We start from the raw sequence: 21,730 nt of genomic DNA, 5'->3' as shown, positions 1-21,730 counted from the left end.
TTCAAGGTTGTCTGACGGTGACAAATTGTGCCGGACCGAGTTGGAACGCGGCAACAAGCGGTATTTCCGCCTGTAATACAGCAGCTATCCTATACAAGGAGATCGATAGCAGTAAAGAATGATGGTACGGCACCGTGCACCAGTCGTGTTTATCTATGCTTATTCACAATCCCTTTCTGGCAGAGTCGGTGTTAGGTCCCACTGATGAAATGCGCTCTTTTTGTGCACAGACTGAAAATATAACCTTTTTGAGAGAAATGTCCTCTTCAGTCTATCGCCGGCCGTAGTGGCCGTGCGGTTCTAGGCGCTACAGTCTAGAGCTGAGCGACCGCTACGGTCGCAGGTTCGAATCCTGCCTCGGGCATGGATGTGTGTGATCTCCTTAGGTTAGTTAGGTTTAATTAGTTCTAAGTTCCAGGCGACTGATGACCTCAGAAGTTGAGTCACATAGTGCTCAGAGCCATTTTTTTCAGTCTATCGCGTCGTTGACAAGAGCTTATCCTCCCTTTGAGAACAATCTTTCAGCAGCTGAAGATGTGGCTATACCCCTCAGATTTTTGTAGCTTTGGATAGGTAATATCGATGATGTAAGTCCATATTTCTAATGCAACTTGTTCAAGATCTAGAAAGCATACTTTCGGATACCAGCTTAACTGTGGAGGTTGGATCGATTCTGTTCCAGCTTGGAGATTATTATTTTCCAGTGCTCTTTTATAATGTTCGCTCCACAAATGAAATTTGGGTTCTCTATTTTCCTTCTTGTAGCAACGCGTTTTATCCATTCTGACATTTCAATAGTTGCAAGCAAACGGTTAATTCCAGAATGAGATTTTCACTCTGCAGCGGAGTGTGCGCTGATATGAAACTTCCTGACGGGTTAAAACTGTGTGCCGGACCGAGACTCGAACTCGGGACCTTTGCCTTTCTCGGGCAAGTGCTCTACCAACTGAGCTACCCAAGCACGACTCACGCCCCCTCCTCAGGGCTTTACTTCTGCCAGTACCTCGTCTCCTACCTTCCAAACTTTACAGAAGCTCACCTGCGAACCATGCAGGACTAGCACTCCTGAAAGAAAGGAGAGCACTTGGCAGCGAAAGGCAAAGGTCCCGAGTTCGAGTCTCGGTTCGGCACACAGTTTTAATCTGCCAGAAAGTTTCAAACGGTTAATTGTTTCGATTGCCCTCGAGCATGCTAAACCATCTACGGGCGAGAAACGGTAATATGGCTAATAAGTTGAGATGCGCAGCTGTAGTATGCGCCGGCCGCGGTGGTCTAGCGGTTCTAGGCGCGCAGTCCGGAACCGCGCGACTGCTATGGTCGCAGGTTCGAATCCTGCCTCGGGCATGGATGTGTGTGATGTCCTTAGGTTAGTTAGGTTTAAGTCGTTCTAGGGGACTGATGACCATAGATGTTAAGTCCTATAGTGCTCAGAGCCATTTGAACCATTTTTTTAGTAGTATGCGCTTTTTGAATTCTGAAATGATGTCACTCTTCAGATTCCCTTCCACAGTCTGTACTGGCTGCATGCTAAGTGTTTTGATACTGGAGATATAGTTGATGGGATTAATTTACAGCTTTCAACGTACTTTTCTACACAAAATTTCACATGCAGCCGCTTCAAAAGGCCACTGAATGTCAGAAACGTCTCCAAGATTTAATCAGCGCCTGTTAACATTAGATTGTGCACTATTACGGCTGATAATGACACCATTAATCACTGGGCGCAACTGCAACAATATTTCAATCGTATAGTACGTTGAATTCCGTCTGATCGATACTTTTTGAAATAATTTGAGGCCTGGTTCTTTTGTTAGCTCATCGCTTGCCACTACACTTTGCTTAAACAGTCACACTCGCTTTTGTCACTTTTCGCTGTTTGAGGTCAAAGAATGCGCCGAACTGTAAAATAGCACTCGAAAAAATGCTACAACAGTTAAGGAAGAAAAGGAAACGAAATCCTAGTCCCAGTGAAACTAAAAATGGACTTACAAAAGAAACAAAACCTGACATTAAAATAGTGGAAAAGACGAAAGGGTTATATAAGTGGTGCGAAGTGCAGTATTCTGGAGAAACCCATTATTTGTGTGTAGTTTCTGCGAGAAGACTAAAGGAAGAACTGTTTGGCGTCATTATCAGGTAAGCTGCAGTATTAACGCGAGAACTTAACAGCTTGCAACAGTTTTTTTTATATCGACAGCAAATGAAAATTTATACCTAACTCATACTAGGTTCCTCTGAAAAAAAAATGCTTCCGGTTAAAATTATAAATGCCAACGTAATTAATTTGTTATAGCAGTTATAAATTATTCCCAAGTTAACAAATAATTTGACTTACATACATTACAAGTATAGCTTACTTCTAATTGTAACTTCTACGCTAGATACAAGTAATTCTGTGACCACTAAAGGTTGTTTATTTTCCTTTTACATTCAGGATATCGTGGTGTTAAAGCCGATACATTAAGGAGGCATGAAATATCGGTGGACCATAAGAATTCAATTCGAGAGTCGATACAGGCGCCAAATTCCGTCAAAGCCTCTCCTGTATCCTGCGGAAACGCGGATACAGCAACCTACTACAGTTCAATAATCATTACAGGTTTAGAAGATCTACTGGACAGTTAACGTTGCAGCACAACCAACTGACGTCTACTGATCGTGGATGGATGGATGGATGCCTGCCGGCCGCGGTGGTCTAGCGGTTCTGGCGCTGCAGTCCGGAACCGCGGGACTGTCGCAGGTTCGAATACTGCCTCGGGCATGGGTGTGTGTGATGTCCTTAGTTTAGTTAGGTTTAAGTAGTTCTAAGTTGTAGGGGACCTAAGATGTTGAGTCTCATAGTGCTCAGAGCCATTTGAACCTTTTTTTTTTTTTTGATGGATGCCTTTAAGCAGGTCTGCGTCTTGCGATGATAACTGTTTCGAGTTCAACGTCCCAGCGATTTTTATTTTGAAGTTCACGTTTTCTACTATCTTCCTGTTATTATTAGACGAGAATCACAACACGGTATCCTCGTCTTTATTTTATCCTGATTTTTTGGACTCCACTGAACCATGTTAAGACGGATCGTAGTCTATAACAAGGTTAATTAGCGAATGTGTGCTGCTTATGCAAATTCATGACTGTATGTCTCCTACTCAACTTTCAAAAGATACTTCATTTTTTCTTGCGTTACAATATAAACTGCATATCGTGACAGGCCTCTGACATTCTTCGTCAGGGCGGGTTGGGCCTTAGGATATATCTACTTCTTTCGTATTGAAGCAGCCACATTCACGATATACGGCCACTAAGAAGATCAGCCTAAGCCTCCAGGCTGAAGTTAGCTCTCTGACACACCAGAAACTATCTGAATATTGCACAAAGCTTGTAAGTAGGCTGTTTATGTTTTCTTTATGTAAGTAGGCTGTTTATATTTTCTTTATGTAAGTAGGCTGTTTATGTTTTCTTATTGGCAACTTTACGTAGCGCTCTATATGAAAATCACTGACTGTGCTGTGTGCAGTCTGTGGCTAGTTTGCATTGTTGTCTGCCATTGTAGTGTTGGGCAGCGGCAACTGGATGTGAACAGCGCGTAGCGTTGCGCAGTTGGAGGTGAGCCGCCAGCAGTGGTGGATGTGGGGGGAGAGATGGCGGAGTTTTGAAATTGAACTGCTATATATATTATGATTATTAAGGTAAATACAGTGTTTGTTCTCTATTAAAATCTTTCATTTGCTAACTATCCCTACCAGTAGTTAGTCACTTCCGTAGTTTGAATCTTTTATTTAGCTGGCAGTAGTGGCGCTCGCTGTATTGCAGTAGTTCCAGTAACGAAGATTTTTATGAGGTAAGTGATTTGTGAAACGTATAGGTTAATGTTAGTCAGGGCCATTCCTTTGTAGGGATTTCTGAAAGTCAGATTGCGTTGCGCTAAAAAAATATTGTGTGTCAGTTTAAGCACAGTCGTGTATAAATGTTCTAAGGCGACGTTTCAAGTTTGAAAGGGTACAGTACCGCCCGACATTGAAAATAGGTGCAACATTCTCCGTTATTCTTGTCAGTACAACATATTTTTTCTAATAATAACTCAATTTCAATTAATACAGCGAAGCCGGATACCAGTGTGGAAAAGAATGACAATTTATTTGTTTAATTGATCACATGTGCACTCCCACAAAATAAATCCCTACATCCAGTTTGGTGAGATCTGTGAAATGAATGAATGTATGGTCGTCTGCTAACCGCAGATAGTGAATGTGAATATATGATCATCTTTGAGACAATCTTTTGGTCACTTTTGGTGGAACCAAAGAGATGAAATTTACCGGAGCTTTGAGCGCCTGAAATGAAATGTGGCTGACCAATGGGTAGCATGGTCTTCCCCCACCTCGATGGTGGTGGGAGATGACCTGAAGAACGGCCATGTTTCAGCACTCTGCCGCTGGATCTAGTGTTGGTAAGACCTATCTTAGGTGTGCTCCGTAAAGACAAAAGAGTGGAGACATCGTATGCATGTGAAATACTTAAGAGTAGTTTGGAATAATAATTTCTCTATTTCAGGAACTTATGTGGGGAGAATTAAATGTCAGGCAGGTAATATTAAGGGGATCGTACTAATCTTCGGAAGTGACCAACGGTCACAATGAAACCACGTGTAGCAATAAGTTGAAATACTTCTGAGTGCTTAAGTTGAGCTGAATTACTAGCGTGTGCACTATAAGTTGGAAATATTTAAGAAATGGCGTGTGCAGGACTTGAAATTAGAGACGAGTACTTCCACGTGGTGAGTACTGTGTGAGTCTCAATCTGTGTATGAGACAAAGGATAAAGAGAAGTACTCGTCCATGGTATCAGTTGAGGACTCGCGTGTGTGATGAATATGTTCTTAATATTACTTTGCGTGTTATGTCTCCGTGTGACGCTTGATTCAAACTATAATACTCTGAGAGAGAAGCAAGGTGAGTCAGCTGTCTATCCAGCAACGCCACTTGCCTTGCATTGCACAGGAAGACGTGCATATATCATCCAGAGTTCATAGTAGGAAAGAAAAATTACTAAGTGGGGCAGTGTCGTGTGAAACTGGGATGAATACTAATTGAAGTGGGAAAGCTGAAAGTGATGTGATTATAACTTTGTGACTATTCTTTGTATTGTATGTTTCCAGTGTGATGTATTTCATGTAATTTAAGTATGTGTGGTTTGCATGGGAGAGTAGCAAGGTAGTTTCAGAGGTAGTGGGTTATGCATGTTCCTTTTGTACCGCTCGGTCTGGAGGAAAGTTTCGTGATGATGGGTGTGAAAGTCGAAGTGTGAGATATAGCAAAAGATCCACCATCCTATCCAGAAAGTGCACTGTAGCTTTAAATAATTACGAGACCATAAGATATAGAATCACCAATGTCAAGCCATGCCCTCTGGGCGGAATTTCTCATGTGTTATAGTTGTAGGTTATAGAATTTGTGTGGTTAGGTTATAGAATTTAACGGAATAAATAAGATAGTGAAAAGAAAAAGATTGGTGGCCTTTTCCTTCGAATTGTATGTTGTCATGATATCCAGAATTTATAATGTGTGCGCCATTCATATTCAGTGCGATAGCCATGTGTTGATCAAAGTCATTAAATAAAAAAGAAAATGTAGTATTGCCAGTGCGAAGTGAACAGTCAGAGTTGTGTAAATTAACAATAGTCAGATGTGCGTTTCCGTTGCGTAATATTCAAACAGGAGAATCACTTGTAACTTAATTGTGAGTGCTAGAGTTCATGTTACTCGATAAATAAGAATGAGTCCACTCGCTTGGCAGACCACTCATCTTGCAGGCCTGACTGCTTGATGCCACAGTATGAGCAAGGCATGTGGGTGCCTCTCAAGCTATACAAAAGAGAATCGCGTCCCAGCAGAAAGTGATACTTTTACTTTCACATCAGCTCATTAGCAAACCTTATCTGATGAGGGAGTGTACTGAAAACCTTCTAGCCATTCCCATTTATTCGACAGTCTCATCTCTTGATAGTAACTGATCAGTAGATACGACAGATAGACGTAAGTCAGGTAATTAACCACAGTAAAAAAATGCTCACATCTAAAGGTTATGTAGAACTAGGCTGTGAATAATCGACCATAGCACCAGGCAGCGCCAAGTATTTCCCAATATTGTGGACTGCCAAGACAGCCAGTCCACAGTGACGGGTAACCGAAGTGCACGCGTTAACTCACGCCGGCTTGCGTGAGGTCTGAAACAGGATACGTGATGAATGCTATAAAGAAAAGTACGTAGCTGATCGAATACTTAACTTTATTCCATCATTGTGGTACATCGCTCTTGACGATACAAGTGAGACTCTCTCCAGATATGGTTAATGGCGCCTTGCTAGGTCGTAGCCATGGACTTAGCTGAAGGCTATTCTAACTGTCTCTCGGCAAATGAGAGAAAGGCTTCGTCAGTGTAGTCGCTAGCAAAGTCGTCGTACAACTGGGCGAGTGCTAGTCCGTCTCTCTAGACCTGCCGTGTGGTGGCGCTCAGTCTGCGATTACTGACAGTGGCGACACGCGGGTCCGACATGTACTAATGGACCGCGGCCGATTTAAAGCTACCACCTAGCAAGTGTGGTGTCTGGCGGTGACACCACACCCAAGACTATCAATTTCAGTGAGACATTTTTATGTGGTAGTGACAGACGTGATCATTGTGACAGTAAAAGATTTTTCTTTAAATTAACTGACTTGACTTGTGTTACTGGTAGTACATTATAAAGAGTAACCTCCGTTGTTTGCAGACCGACGGAAAAAAAATCGTAACACGAAGGAGTTGTGGGACATAAACCAAAGTTGGTAGGCGCGTTTCTACATATGTAACATGACGTCTATTCAGGTTTCGCACCAGTCACGTAAGAGTGGTGCCAGTAGACGCCATTATTAACACCTCATTGAATTTGAACGAGGCAGTACAGTAGGGCTACGGGAAGGTGGATTTCCTTCTGAGATATTGCAGAAAGACTTGGCAGGAATGTAGCCACTGCACATGATTGCTGGCAGCGGTGGTCACAAGAATGTACGGTCGCTAGAAGACCGAGTGGCACTACCAAGAGGGAAGACCATCGGTTTCGGAGTATGTCTCTGGCGCATCGTACCTGCAACAGCAATCTGAGAGTTATTGGCACCACAGTGACGCAACCAACTATTGCAAATCTGTTACTTCAAGGGCAGTTCCGAGACAGAGGCCTGTAGCGTGCATTCAACTGACAGCAAACGACTGCCGTTTGATACTTCAGTGGTGTCAAGTGAGAGCTCACTGGAAGGCAAGATGGAGGTATGTTGTGTTTTTGCTGTTGGAAGCTGGTTCTACCTCGATGCCACTGATGGCCGTGTGTAGACGGAAACCGGTAGAGGTCTGTTATGGTCTGGGGTGCGATTTCATATGACACCGGGAGCGCTCTCGTGGTTATCCCACACATCCTGACAGCGAATTTGTATGTCAGTCTGGTTACTCGAGCTGTGGTGCAGCCATTCGTGAACAGCATTCCAGGGGGGTCTTTTCCAGCACGACAACACTCACTCACTGCTATTGTAACCCAACATGTTCTGCGGGGTATTGTCATGTTCCCTTGGCCTGCTCGATCACCAGATCTGCCTCCAATGGAGCACGTGTGGGACATCATCGGATGAAAACTCCAGAGTTATCCAGAATCAGCATTAAGCGTCCCTGTATTGACCGACAAAGTGCAACAGGCACGGTACTCCCTCCCCGGCGTCTGTACAACACAATGCGTGCAGATTTGCCTGCTTGCATTCAACATTCTGGCGGTTACACCGGTTATTAATATACCAGCATTTCACATTTGCAATGGCTTACCTCGTGCTTACATTAACCTGTGACCTTGCGATGTTAATCAATGAAGTACGTTACTTAGACAAATGTATTCCGGAAATTTCATTACTCTATACTAATTATTTTTTTGGTGTTGCAGCTTTTTTCAGTCAGTGTTTTTCCCAAGTGTGTATCTTACACAGACAGAGTTTCAAGTTTCAGTCCCATTTTTCGCGAAAACCTAGGTCGTACATAATAAAAAGTTTTAAAGACAGGCAGAAAGTGCTTTTGCATGTATAGTATTTTTTATGTGATCTCTGTAATCATCTGCCACTTCTGTTTTTTCCATCCTGGTATGGCCTTATACCCTTTCTATAATTTAAACCGGAATGAGTTTACGAAAATTGGAAAATAAAGATAATTAACTTCTCACAACCTCGGAAACGTTGTCAAATATACATTATCTTAGCCTTCTTAATGCCTTCCCCACCTCGGAAACGTCAAGTACACGTTATCTTACCGGCTGTAGCGTCTTTTCATTATAACATACAATGCTAAAGGACATTAACTATGCAGAATTGTGAACTGTTTAACTGCTTAACCCCAAATGGAGTATGTATCCAAATTATTTTAACCCGTGTAATGAACCTTCCTAACTAATGCGGATGATTTTCCTATACTTTCCGAAAATGTGGCATCTGCTATAAAACAAATAAATCTTCCGGAAGAAGCAGACAGCAGAATTGGCTTAAGAATTTCTGAAGAAAAAAAAATATTTTCAGCAAACGTTAAAGGTGTACCAAAATTCCTGAAAACAGATATTGGCCAAATAGAGGATAAAAAAATTCAAATATCTAGGGGAGATAATCAAAGAAAATGCTGTAGGAAACCAACAGAGGAAGGGTTGCATAAAATGGGAAAAGCATATGGTATCACCAAAGACCTATCCAAAAATGCAAAAATAAGGGATTACAACGAAGCCAGAGTGTCTATATGGAAGCGAAAGGCTGCCATTAAACTACAATTTAAATACATGGTAAGTACTAGAAAGGCGAATTATAAGGAAAATATTAGGACCACACAACACAGCAGAAGGTTGAAAATTACGAAATAATGTTGAACTATACCAAAATAAAGAAAATATTTAGAACGTAATGAGAAAAAGGAGACTCATGTTTTTTGGACATCTGTTTCGAATCCAAGAATAAGGTTTTCAAATATTTGTGAGGTAACAAGTCCACCACAAGCTGGATCAACGAAGTAAAAAGGAATTTACAAAGAAACAATGTAAAAAGAGAAGATATAAACAACAGGGAGGTCTGTCGGGAAAAAGTATTGAAATGGAGGGATTCCAGGGCAGGGTAGCTAAAAAGACTGGTCCAAAATCGTCTGAAGACAGAAAGAAGAAACATTTTATGTATGTTGAAGCTGTGAAACATTATACGTAATAACTTATGGTTCATGACATGACAAATAAAGAAAATACGTCAACAAATTGCTCAGCTGCAGATGGTACACTTTTGCCTTCGCAATTTGGGTGTCAGTTTAAGGAACCATTTGCACTAGAGCACAGACTGTATTTAATTTAGTTAACTTAGATTACATGTATCGATTTTTTAAGACAAGAGAATGCAAAATAAAGGAATTAACACCGCTCTCTTGTCGCAGCCAGTAGGCATCTACACTCTTATGTCATTCGTTGTCCTAGAAGGACGTAATATTTTGAGTGGGTCCACAGTTAGCCATTTGATACTTATTTGCAGAAAAGAGGCGTAGAATTAATAAGTCGCTCTCATTTGTGAATTATCTGCCATTATTTATCTAGAATTTTACTTTTAGTCACTCCATTGTCATGATTGAAGTTGAGGTCAGATGTTAGACATTGTCTACAAAAATTGTATAATGAGCCCTGGCTACGTTCCGTACATCTTCGTACGTGCGAAGCTCGATAAATTCACGGCGTAAATTTTAATCTCTCAATTTCTTATCCAAACAAACAATAATAATAATTATTATTACAAATTATTATTATATGCTATTATTATTATTATTATTATTTTCGGTTATTCCCATTTAAGAGAGCGTTGAATTCCTTTATGATGATTGTTTATGTTTTTTCTGAGCCCAAATTTTCTTCATGTGTTCACTGTGTTGTTTCTTTCGCTCCGCTGTCCATTTGCATCCTGGTCTCTTCTGTGTTGTGGTGTCAAATTTATGTTTTTTGATGATGTTCCTGAATTCAGTTCTATTTTCTGCATCGTTTACTGTTATGTGTGCTTGTCTGAGGTCCTCTTCAACTTCTTTTATCCATTTTGTTTTTCCCCTGCCTGAGTTGATGACTTTAAGAATTCGCATTGAAATTCTGTTTTCATTCATCCTGTGGATACGTCCGTAGAACTGCATTCTTCTTTTCCTTATTGTATCCGTAATCTTGTCTGTGTATTTGTATAATTCTGATGTTGGTCTCTTCATCCAGATTCCTTGCTCTTGTATCGGGCCAGAAATTTTCCTGAGAATTTTCCTTTCTTGTTTCTCTATTTCATTGATTTTAGTTTGCCCACGTATTTGTGTTGCTTCAGATGCATACAGTGCCTCCGGAAGTACGACAGTGTTGTAGTGCCTCAATTTTGCGTTAATGGATATGGACTTTTTGTTATAATAGTTCCACGTGAGTTTATATGCTTTCTATAGTTTTTTATTCTTTCCTCATTGGTCTTTAGGTTGATCCCTGATGGCTGGATGATTTCTCCCAGGTACTTAAAATGTGGTACTTGTACGATTTTCCCATGGGTTGTCACAATAGGCAATTTGTCTTATGGCACTCTTTCTATGTACTGGGTTTTCTCATATGAGATTTGCAGGTCAGTTCTTTGTGCAATTTCGTGTAACTTCTCTATGGCGTTAGTGGCTTCTTTTCTATTATTTGTGAGGATTGCAAGGTCATCCGCAAAAGCTAAACACTTCAAATTGAATCTATTATCTTTTCTAAAGCCAATTTGGATTCCTTTGACTTCTTTTTCCCATGCCCTAATAATTTTTTCAAGAATGATATGAAAGAGTAATGGTGAAAGTCCGTCACCCTGTCGCACTCCAGTCTGGATTTCAAATGGTTCCGAGATATCCCCCATAAATTTAACCTTGGAGACTGTGTCAGTTAATGTTTCCCGAATGATTGCTCTTGTCTGTCTGTCAATGCTGAATTCTTCCAGCGTCTTGCAGAGCGCTACTCTGTCTATTGAGTCGTAGGCCTTTTTAAAATCTACAAAAGTAACCACTGTGTTTCGGGTGTTTCTCATCTGGAGAATCATTTTCAGATTCCAGATCTGCTCTATGCATGATCGTCCCTTGCGAAAACCAGCCTGCTATTCTCCTATTTGTGGGTCAGCTTGTTCTTCTAATCTATTCATGAGAACTTTTGATAGGATTTTATATGTGACCGGTGCGAGTGAGATACCCCTGTAATTATTTGGTTCAGTTTTGTCCCCTTTTTTGTGGAGTGGATGGATGAGTGCGCATTTCCTTTCAGAAGGGATCTGTTCTGTTTCCCAAATGTTTAATATGATTTTGTGAATTTTTCCTGGTAATCTTTCATCATTTAGTTTCCATAGTTCTGCAATAAAAGCAGTACTTTCTTAACGCTATTAAGCGTCACATAAAATTCCGATTTTTTCGTTTATTACTCGTAAACGGGGGCCCACTCGCGTTAATGGCAGTACAGCTTGTGATCCCTGGAATATTAACATCCACCACCGTATAGATGGTTCCAAAAAGTCGATTTCACCGCTGAGGACCTCTTCTTGTCAGTGTAAGTCGACAGACGGTTTGTAGCTACAGAACGTGTAGAAGAACACCGTTTCAAATTTAATTTGTAGGTTACTAACACGGTTATCCTGTGAGGAATTTATTGTAGACAGTTATTCGCAACAGCCTCCATCACCCGCGTTTTGTTTAGCAGAAGGTGAAGTCAAGACTTTCCAGTGGAATATTATCCAATATGAAGCAGCATTTGACTCGAGAGACGGAGCCTTACGTAAATTTTAATACTGGTATGCATGCGCGTCCGCAGCTCGTGGTATAGTCTGGCGTTAGCTGCCGCAGCGGTCGCACGCTCCTCAAGTTTGCCCCGTGAACGTACAGTGTTTACGCCAGTGTTTTCGTGTTTTGTGACGTTTTGCACGTGAATTAAGCGTTATCAATTGCGCATTTGGTCTTCTTTCGTGTCATCTTTCTACGAAGTGCCGTTGGGATTTCGGCGTTGTCTGAGATTTCTTCGCTGCAGAACACCATGGCAAACTCCGTGAGAAAAAACACCGTGATTTTCACCTTCGACAAGTACACCCGTCGAGTACAGCCCTCTGCACTTGAAATACACGACTGGATTACCGAGGTAATTGGCCTTCATTCTGAATCTGTTCATACCATGCAGCTGGACTCTGATGAATACTGCATTTTTGTAAAGTTTAACGATTCCGCGAGTGTAGACCGCTTTCTGGCAAAATTTGGTTATGAAACGGAATTTATACACCGTGATGGTACTAAAAGTACTGTCAAACTCCGGAATTCCGAGTCTGTAATTAGGAATGTTAGGGTTTTGAATATTCCCATAGAAGTAGACAATTCGAAAATTAAAGATGTCCTATCAAAGTATGGGGTTGTCAGGCAAATAGTCAACGAAAGGTGGGCTTCGCATTTCAAGCTGCAGTGCTTTAACGGCATTCGCTCCGTGGAGATGGAAGTGAAAGCAAACATTCCCTCCCACATCTTCGTTGACGGGCACAAGGCGCATGTTATGTACTCAGGGCAAACCCCTACATGTCATGTATGTAACGAGTCTGGTCAACTCCGTCAGGACTGCCCTCGCCGTGTATTTGTGCTAACAAATAACCTTACGCAACGCCGGAAATTGACACTCAACGATTTGTTGCCAGCCAGTAATACAACAGAGCCGGCGGCGGTCGTGGATCCTGTTACTACCTCTGAAAATGTTGCACTTAATGTTAATGACTTTCCGTCTTTAAAACCTGCATTAACTGCTGAAATTCCGTCCCGTGACAGCGAGATTCCCACAAAAAAGCGTCCTCTAGAGGACACTGAAAGAAATGTTGATGAGGACGCTTCCTGTGAAACACCCGTTGCCAGGAGGCCGAAGCCCAGTCCTGAAGATCTGTTAGAAGTGGAAAAAGGAGATGGAATGACGGTCGATGTGGCTCCCACTTCCGCACAAGGACTTACACCGCCACGAACAGATAGTGACGCAGCGGATAGTGATTTTTCACGGAAATGTGACCCTGAGCCTGAGGTCACGGCTGAAATAACCGCATCAAGTGCACAACCCATACAGTGCAAACCGTACGAGGAAGTACCAGGTAAAGAACCTGCTGACTCCGAAGCGCAACGCCGCGCCGAAGGAGGAAATACACAAGCATCACCGCCTCGCCAGCAAAACAACACAACAGACACCACGCCGGAGCCTAACATTGACGACTCGCAAGCCACGGCCGTTGCCCCATTTAGCCACCGCCGGCGGCTGCGACAGACACCGGGTCTTGCTGTCACGCGTCATCAAGCGAAAGTCACACCAGAGAAGAAAGACATAAAGAAAAAGAATATTAAATATGAAGTCATCAGGGCCAACACTGACGAGGAGAAAGAGAATGGCCACAGTGACTTATAGCAATGCGTTGTCAGGATTTCAGGATACTTTTCTTCTCAAGCTATTTGTTTAAAAGCAATGCAAATTTTTGTAGGCAGTTAGTACATGTAATGGGCACACAGCTTGTAAAGATCGTGCCTTGTAGGGAAGCACGTTTGCTGCTATAATCATACCTAACCTCATCTCAAATAGCTTCTTCCGGTATGTCTGTGCTGCAAGCTTATAGCATTACTACTATTAACATTAATAAAATACAGTCACCCTTGAAATTGGCAGCACTAAAAGAATTCTTGTACCAGTCCGGAACAGATATCGCGTTGCTACAAGAAGTTGCGATAGCGGAATTTCGGATCCCAGGCTTTTTTGAAATTGTTAATGTTTCTACGGAAGCCAATATCGGTACAGCCATTCTTATAAGGGAAGGCATTCCGGTGACTGAAATCGAACGACTAGAATCAGGAAGAGCAATAGGCATAAAAATTTTCCATGTGACAGTGATTAACCTTTACGCCCCATCAGGAACTTCCCACAAATTGGATCGTGCGAAGTTTTTTCAAGATGAACTGATTTATTTATTGAGGAAAAATCCGTGTTCTCTTATACTAGGTGGAGACTTTAACTGTGTTTTAAACCAGAAAGATCAACAACCCAACTTCAACTACTCGCCACAGTTAAAAAAGTTAGTAAGTGATCTACACCTTAAGGATGTGTGGGAACTTCAGCACCCGACGTCAGTCGGGTTCACGTATATAACCAGCCACTCTCGCAGCAGACTAGATAGAATTTACGTGTCATCAAATTTGCAAAATTATTTATTAAACGTTGAGACTATTCCAGTGTATTTTAGCGATCACAGTACACTTTTAACTTGCTTTAATCTAAGTGTACAGCCAACCCGTCGATTCAGAGGCCAATGGAACTTAAATATCTCTGTTTTAACTGACGAAGAACTGGAACAGGAAGTAAGGTTTGCGTGGACTATGTGCCTCCGCACAGTAGACAAGCACCCAACAGTCATTGACTGGTGGACAAGGAGGGCTAAACCAAGGCTGCGGAAAGTTGTCATGCAGTATAGTGCAGCGAGGCACAGGGAGTTGAGGAATACAATGGAGTTTTATTATAAGGTTTTAAGAGACTTATATAAACAGGCACATGATGACGTAATTCGTCTGAATGATATCAAAAAAATAAAAGCCAAGTTATTAAGCATTAAACGGCAACAGATGGAGGGACTAAAAATTAAATCGAAAGCCACATCAGTCATAGCAGATGAAACAGCTTCTCTGTATCACTTGGTGCGGCATGCTAAAAATAGACGTCAAACTTTTATTGATGAAGTCCAGACGCATACTGGTACAAAGCTCACATGCCAGAAAGAAATACTGGACGAAGTCCACAGGTACTATGAAACCTTATATGCCCCTGCCACAGTGGAAGATGCAGCTCTCGCGGATTTTCTCACTATTTTAGGTCCACAATTGTCGGGAACAGACAACGCTGACATCCTGTCACCTATTACTAAAGATGAAGTGCATGAGGCAGTGCGTAACTCACCTCTCAAAAAATCTCCGGGACTTGATGGCCTCCCTGTGGAGTTTTATGCCCGCTACTGGTCTATAATTGGGGATAAGATCACTTCCATGGCAAATGAGGTCCTGAACGGAAAAACGGTCCCTGCAGAGTTTAAGGAAAGTAAAATAGTACTGATTCCTAAGACTAAAGGCAAAACCAACTTAAACAATTTTCGGCCTCTTTCGCTACTAAATTCTGATTACAAAATAATTTCGCGTATTATCAACAAAAGACTCCCTGCCTTTTCCAACAAAATATTGAGTCATCACCAATCTTGCTCTCCGACCAGAACGATATTCGAAAGTCTATCTGCATACAGAGACGTCATTGCAATTACCTCAGTGACAAGTATAAAATGTGCTTTAATCTTTATAGATTTCAACAAAGCTTTTGACCGCGTTAGTCATAGATACCTCTTTGCGACGCTGTCAAGAATGGATTTCCACCCCCAGATTGTGAACATGCTAAGGAATATTGCAACAGGTGTAAATGCGAAAATAGCAATCAATGGCCAAACATCTAAACCCATACAGATAAGGCGAGGGGTTCCACAGGGCAGTCCCTTATCAATGTTTTTATTTTCAGTATCTTTAGAGCCCTTCCTCCGCACTGTCCACGCAAGATTAACAGGCATAACATTGAGTGGTGAGAAAACTGTCATACGAGCTTATGCTGATGACGTGGGCGTTGTAATAAGGAATAAGGAGGAGACAGTCACACTGGAAAGAGAAATCCAAAGATATTGTCTAGCGTCGGGAGCGACAGCAAATGAAAACAAAAGTCAAATATTGAATCTACGGGGCCTAGATCACCTTCGACTGGCATGGGCAAAACAAGACAACAAACATAAAACTTTGGGAATCACCTTAATGGCATGTCCGATGCGGATGGCTGCTTTTAACTGGACGGAAACTAGGAGGAAAGTTCATGGTGCTGTAATGGAGAACATCCATCGAACTATGGACCTGGTGCAAAAAGTCAGATTCATCAACTCCTGCGTTTTGTCTAAAGCGTATTTCACTGCGCAGGTATTTCCAATCCCTAAACTAGTAGCGAAAGGGATCATGTCCACTGTTACCAATTATTTATGGAGAGGAGACATATTCAGGGTTGGTGCGACTACGGTTATACTGGATGTCAGAAACGGGGGCCTCGGTTTGGTGGATATTCGCAATAAAGCGTCTGCTCTGTTCCTCAAACGGACTTTCCATATACTCAGAGAACTTCCACAATGTATAACCGCAAAGCTCTTTGAGGCTGTGACACCCCATAGCCTGCAAGCACCGATTGATGTGCGAAGGATTAATGCCCGTCTGCAGTATGTGAGGAACTTTTTCCTCGAAGCAAGTTATCTTAGTGACGAAATCAGAAGCAACACACGTATCACAGCGCGCGACATCATACTTGAAAGGAAGTTAAATGAGGGTAGAAACAAAATTGAAACGAAATTCCCAAATTGTGACTGGAAAGCTGTATGGCGGAACATCAACTATGCCGGGCTATCTACAGACGCTATTTCCGCATGGTACAAAACAGTTAATAATGTCATCAGCACCAACGAGAGACTATATGGGATCGGTTTAAACCAGACACACCTTTGTGGAGAATGCAATCTGGTGGATACACTCAGCCACAGATTCACCTGTGGTGGCAATGTGCATAACTGGAATTGGATCAGGCAACAAATCGCCTTTCTCACCAGATCCTCTACGCAATATATAACGCCGTCGCTCCTCCTGAGACCGGACATGACATACTTTCCGAAATTAAAAACCAACGCCATTAGCTGGTTAATGGGAAAATATGTTAGTTATGTCATCCACACACTTGGGTCGGACAACGAGATAGAATTCCGCGTTTACATGAAGTGTGAATATGCAAAAATCAGCACGTATCGCAACCACAAGAAGCACTATGGCAACATGCTGAAGATCATTTTTGAAAGAATGGGTGTTGGTTAAATATGTGAAACCATTACAACACCTTGAACGAGAACGAACAGAAGAAAAATAAGTCGCTTGGTTCCTTATTATTATTTACTTTAACCTTGCTTCCGGAACTTTTTCTTTTTTTTTGTATTTTTTGTTTTTTTGTGTTATTGTATGTGTTTAATTGGATTGTATTTAAACTGGTTCATAGTCAAGAAAACTGGTATTAAATATGCTATTATTTTTTATTCAATGGACAGTTTACAAATTAAACAGTGAATTCAACTTTGAAGACAAACCCACTGATTGGGTGACAATAGTTTGCACCTAGAATAATCTCAGTTATCTTGAGCACAGTTATACTGTAACCACTTTTAAAGTTTGTTTTACCATTATTACTGTATTAGACATATTTAGCATATAAATAGTTTAAAACTGGTTCTTTTTTTAATGTTGCAAATGGTTTAATCATTAATTGTACTGTTGAATACTTGAAATGTATGTTTTAGTAAAATACAATAAAAAAAAGCGTAATGAATAGCGTCAAAAAAAAAAAAAAAAAAAAAAAAAGTGGTCGTGCGGTAGCGTTCTCGCTTCCCGCGCCCGGGTTCCCGGGTTCGATTCCCGGTGGGGTCAGGGATTTTCTCTGCCTCTTGATGACTGGGTGTTGTGTGGTGTCGTTAGGTTAGTTAGGTTTAAGTAGTTCTAAGTTCTAGGGGACAGATGACCATATGTGATTAGTCCCATAGTGCTCAGAGCCGTTTTTTTGGTATGCATGCGCGTACGCGTGGCGGGGGGCAATCAGGATGGTCAGCTGACATCTCCTGGATTTTGTATGCCTCTGTTCCTACTATTGTACTGCTGTCGATAAAAGTTATACAGTCACGCTACGACTGGATTTACCATTTGACATGCCATAACATTTGAAAAAAGCGCGCTGCCCGCCGCGTCAAGGTATATCCAATGCAATACGCTAGCACAGCAAGCAAACGCTACGCTCGCCTGCAGCCGCCGCGACGACGATGGACGAAGATTTCCGAATCTGGCCGACCGCTCGTATACTGGGCTGCGAGTACGACAGAGAGATTCAAGACGGCGGGGAGTGGGAGGAAGTTGCGAGTTGCTTGCAGTTGTTTGACCTGTTGTTATTTTGAAAGAACCAAACGTAGGCGATGAGAAATATTCATTCAATGTCCATATCAAACTAAATTAAAAAATCTAGTAGATATTGTACACTCCGGGAAATGGAAAAAAGAACACATTGACACCGGTGTGTCAGACCCACCATACTTGCTCCGGACACTGCGAGAGGGCTGTACAAGCAATGATCACACGCACGGCACAGCGGACACACCAGGAACCGCGGTGTTGGCCGTCGAATGGCGCTAGCTGCGCAGCATTTGTGCACCGCCGCCGTCAGTGTCAGCCAGTTTGCCGTGGCATACGGAGCTCCATCGCAGTCTTTAACACTGGTAGCATGCCGCGACAGCGTGGACGTGAACCGTATGTGCAGCTGACGGACTTTGAGCGAGGGCGCGTGGACGTACCGCCGAATTGCTCAACACGTGGGGCGTGAGGTCTCCACAGTACATCGATGTTGTCGCCAGTGGTCGGCGCCCGTCGACCTGGGACCGGACCGCAGCGACGCACGGATGCACGCCAAGACCGTAGCATCCTACGCAGTGCCGTAGGGGACCGCACCGCCACTTCCCAGCAAATTAGGGACACTGTTGCTCCTGGGGTATCGGCGAGGACCATTCGCAACCGTCTCCATGAAGCTGGGCTACGGTCCCGCACACCGTTAGGCCGTCTTCCGCTCACGCCCCAACATCGTGCAGCCCGCCTCCAGTGGTGTCGCGACAGGAGTGAATGGAGGGACGAATGGAGACGTGTCGTCTTCAGCGATGAGAGTCGCTTCTGCCTTGGTGCCAATGATGGTCGTATGCGTGTTTGGCGCCGTGCAGGTGAGCGCCACAATCAGGACTGCATACGACCGAGGCACACAGGGCCAACACCCGGCATCATGGTGTGGGGAGCGATCTCCTACACTGGCCGTACACCACTGGTGATCGTCGAGGGGACACTGAATAGTGCACGGTACATCCAAACCGTCATCGAACCCATCGTTCTACCATTCCTAGACCGGCAAGGGAACTTGCTGTTCCAACAGGACAATGCACGTCCGCATGTATCCCGTGCCACCCAACGTGCTCTAGAAGGTGTAAGTCAACTACCCTGGCCAGCAAGATCTCCGGATCTGTCCCCCATTGAGCATGTTTGGGACTGGATGAAGCGTCGTCTCACGCGGTCTGCACGTCCAGCACGAACGCTGGTCCAACTGAGGCGCCAGGTGGAAATGGCATGGCAAGCCGTTCCACAGGACTACATCCAGCATCTCTACGATCGTCTCCATGGGAGAATAGCAGCCTGCATTGCTGCGAAAGGTGGATATACACTGTACTAGTGCCGACATTGTGCCTGCTCTGTTGCCTGTGTCTATGTGCCTGTGGTTCTGTCAGTGTGATCATGTGATGTATCTGACCCCAGGAATGTGTCAATAAAGTTTCCCCTTCCTGGGACAATGAATTCACGGTGTTCTTATTTCAATTTCCAGGAGTGTATTATGACACTCACCGTGAAACTTGAATAACAATGAACATTCGAATTTTTTTGTTATGTTGTATTTTTGAAAGGAAACAATGTTGTTTGTACCTACGTGTAGGTTAGGTAAGTACCTGATATTATGAATGCGCTGGTCATCATATCGACTTACACAACCGGAGCTGATTTTAACTATGTATAAGTTAGCGGTTGCTCTGCAGTCTGGCTAACGAAACTGAACCTCGCGTTCTTACGCACATCAACGCCACGCAGTTAAAATGTCCACTTTTAATGAAAGCTAGTAGACCTGATGTTCTTGATGCTTGATTTGATAAAATTTCGTTTTTGTCCACCTGTCTCTTTCCATAATATTTTTCTGTCTATGAATAGGTACTTGAATAAAGATTATTTTGATTTTGGTATATCTTCAAACGTATTTCGTGATTTCAACTGTCATCTGATCCATTAAAGGTCCGTATATATACGCGGCGGATCGCAGCTATCAGTTGAAAGCGATATCGCCTGTAATCGGTCACTCACCTTGACATCCCACACAGGAGCGATTTCAATCACTATTACGAACGTGACGTTGTCGTTAAGTTCTCCTATGGGAAATATTTAGCAGCAGCCGCAGCTGATTTCCGTATCGCCAGTAATACCTGCAAAAAGTAAGTTTAAAATAAATGGGAGTTATAGCTTATTAAACTTCTTTTTGCATGTTTTCTTGGGAACTGTAAGTGACTTTACAGAATATATTACATTTGTGTACATCTGCCAGTGTGCCAGTACAATTCGATTTACGTTCACAATTTACTCTATGTATCAGAAGCGATGTTGATATATGTTGTCAATAACATCACTACTAATTATCTTAATTCTTGTTATAAATTGTACGAAGGTGAGTTAGTTTAAACTCAATGACAAGGGATTTGAGTATAGCTGTATAACAGATTTGCCCTGAGCATACAAATTAAAATGTCCTCTTAACTTTACAGTGGGTATGTTGGTTGTTGTTGATGTTTGGTTTTGTGGGGCGCTCAACTGCGTGGTTATCAGCGCCGGTACAATTTCCCAACCTTTGCTCAGTCCAATTTCGCCACTTTCCTGGATGATGATGAAATGATGAGGACAACACAAACACCCAGTCATCTCGAGGCAGGTGAAAACCCCTGACCCCGCCGGGAATCGAACCCGGGACCCCGGGCTCGGGAAGCGAGAACGCTACCGCGAGACCACGAGCGGCGGACAGAGTGGGTATGTATGCCATCCTGCTCAGTAGTTAAAAACTTTAATAGTGCGTATAATTATTTCATGAGTAACGCAAAACCATTATAAGGGAGCCCATTGCATCACGATTGCGAACTTCCCATCAATTCTACTCCTATAGCCCGAGCTCCAAAACGCTAATAACTGCAAAATCGGAGGGTCCATTTTGTCTTACTTCGTAACATAAATAGCAACTCCGGATTCCACTTCACTTCTCAGAGTGGTTTGTGGTCCCTGGGTAACGTTAAATTCTGAGGTAAATTTCTTATTCAACGTGGGCAAAGCGAGACGAAACAAAAGTGCACAACCACGCTCAATAGAAAGACAAACGAGCCGCTGCCATGTTGCCACACACCTCTGCTAACCAACCAGGCACGAACTGCATGCCATGTGGCAGGTTGCCTGGGATTTCCACGGGACCAGCGATCACCTGCCGATCGATGCGATGTGCCCAAGCAGGTGCGATCTTCGAAGCGATCAGCCGTCCATGCGACGGATCGCCGCTACCCGTCGCGAGTGTTTGGGGTCCTCAAAAATGTTGACAAATGCGCGTGGTGTACAAATACAATCAATTTATTGGTTGTTAAGAAAATCGTGAAATAATTATTACATACCTACGGTTCGAATAAATAAAATCACGTTTTCTGAAGTCGTTTAAAATAGTGATAAGTGAACATGTGAAAATAAATTAATTTGTTGATTAAACTTTTGCTGGCCAGATCATAACTCAGATTTTTAGGCTTGTTATTTGTTTTCGTAACCCCAAAACTAAAAAAATACGAAAATATCGAGCAAAGAAGATGATTGAAGCGGCAGTAAATCTAGTGAGGTGGATCCAGCGCCATTTACACAATTTTATCTGGTCATCCAAGAGACAATAGTAATAAAAACTTGTGCATCTCACTACTGAAACCACTAGAAG

The 21,730-nt window shown here is 42.7% G+C and overlaps 1 non-coding gene across 1 annotated transcript; it reads right to left on the bottom strand.

The window, feature by feature from the left end:
• Window positions 1-887: 887 nt before the first annotated feature.
• Trnas-aga (transfer RNA serine (anticodon AGA)) lies at window positions 888-962 on the bottom strand. Its single transcript has one exon. It is a non-coding gene; the product is annotated as a tRNA-Ser (tRNA).
• Between the last annotated feature and the right edge of the window lie 20,768 nt (window positions 963-21,730).

This window comes from Schistocerca cancellata, chromosome 8 (genome assembly GCF_023864275.1).
Source record: "Schistocerca cancellata isolate TAMUIC-IGC-003103 chromosome 8, iqSchCanc2.1, whole genome shotgun sequence".
Classification (NCBI taxonomy): Eukaryota; Metazoa; Arthropoda; class Insecta; order Orthoptera; family Acrididae; genus Schistocerca; species Schistocerca cancellata.
The sequence above is the reverse complement of the archived record's forward strand: the minus strand, read 5'-3'. Positions and strand labels throughout refer to the sequence as shown.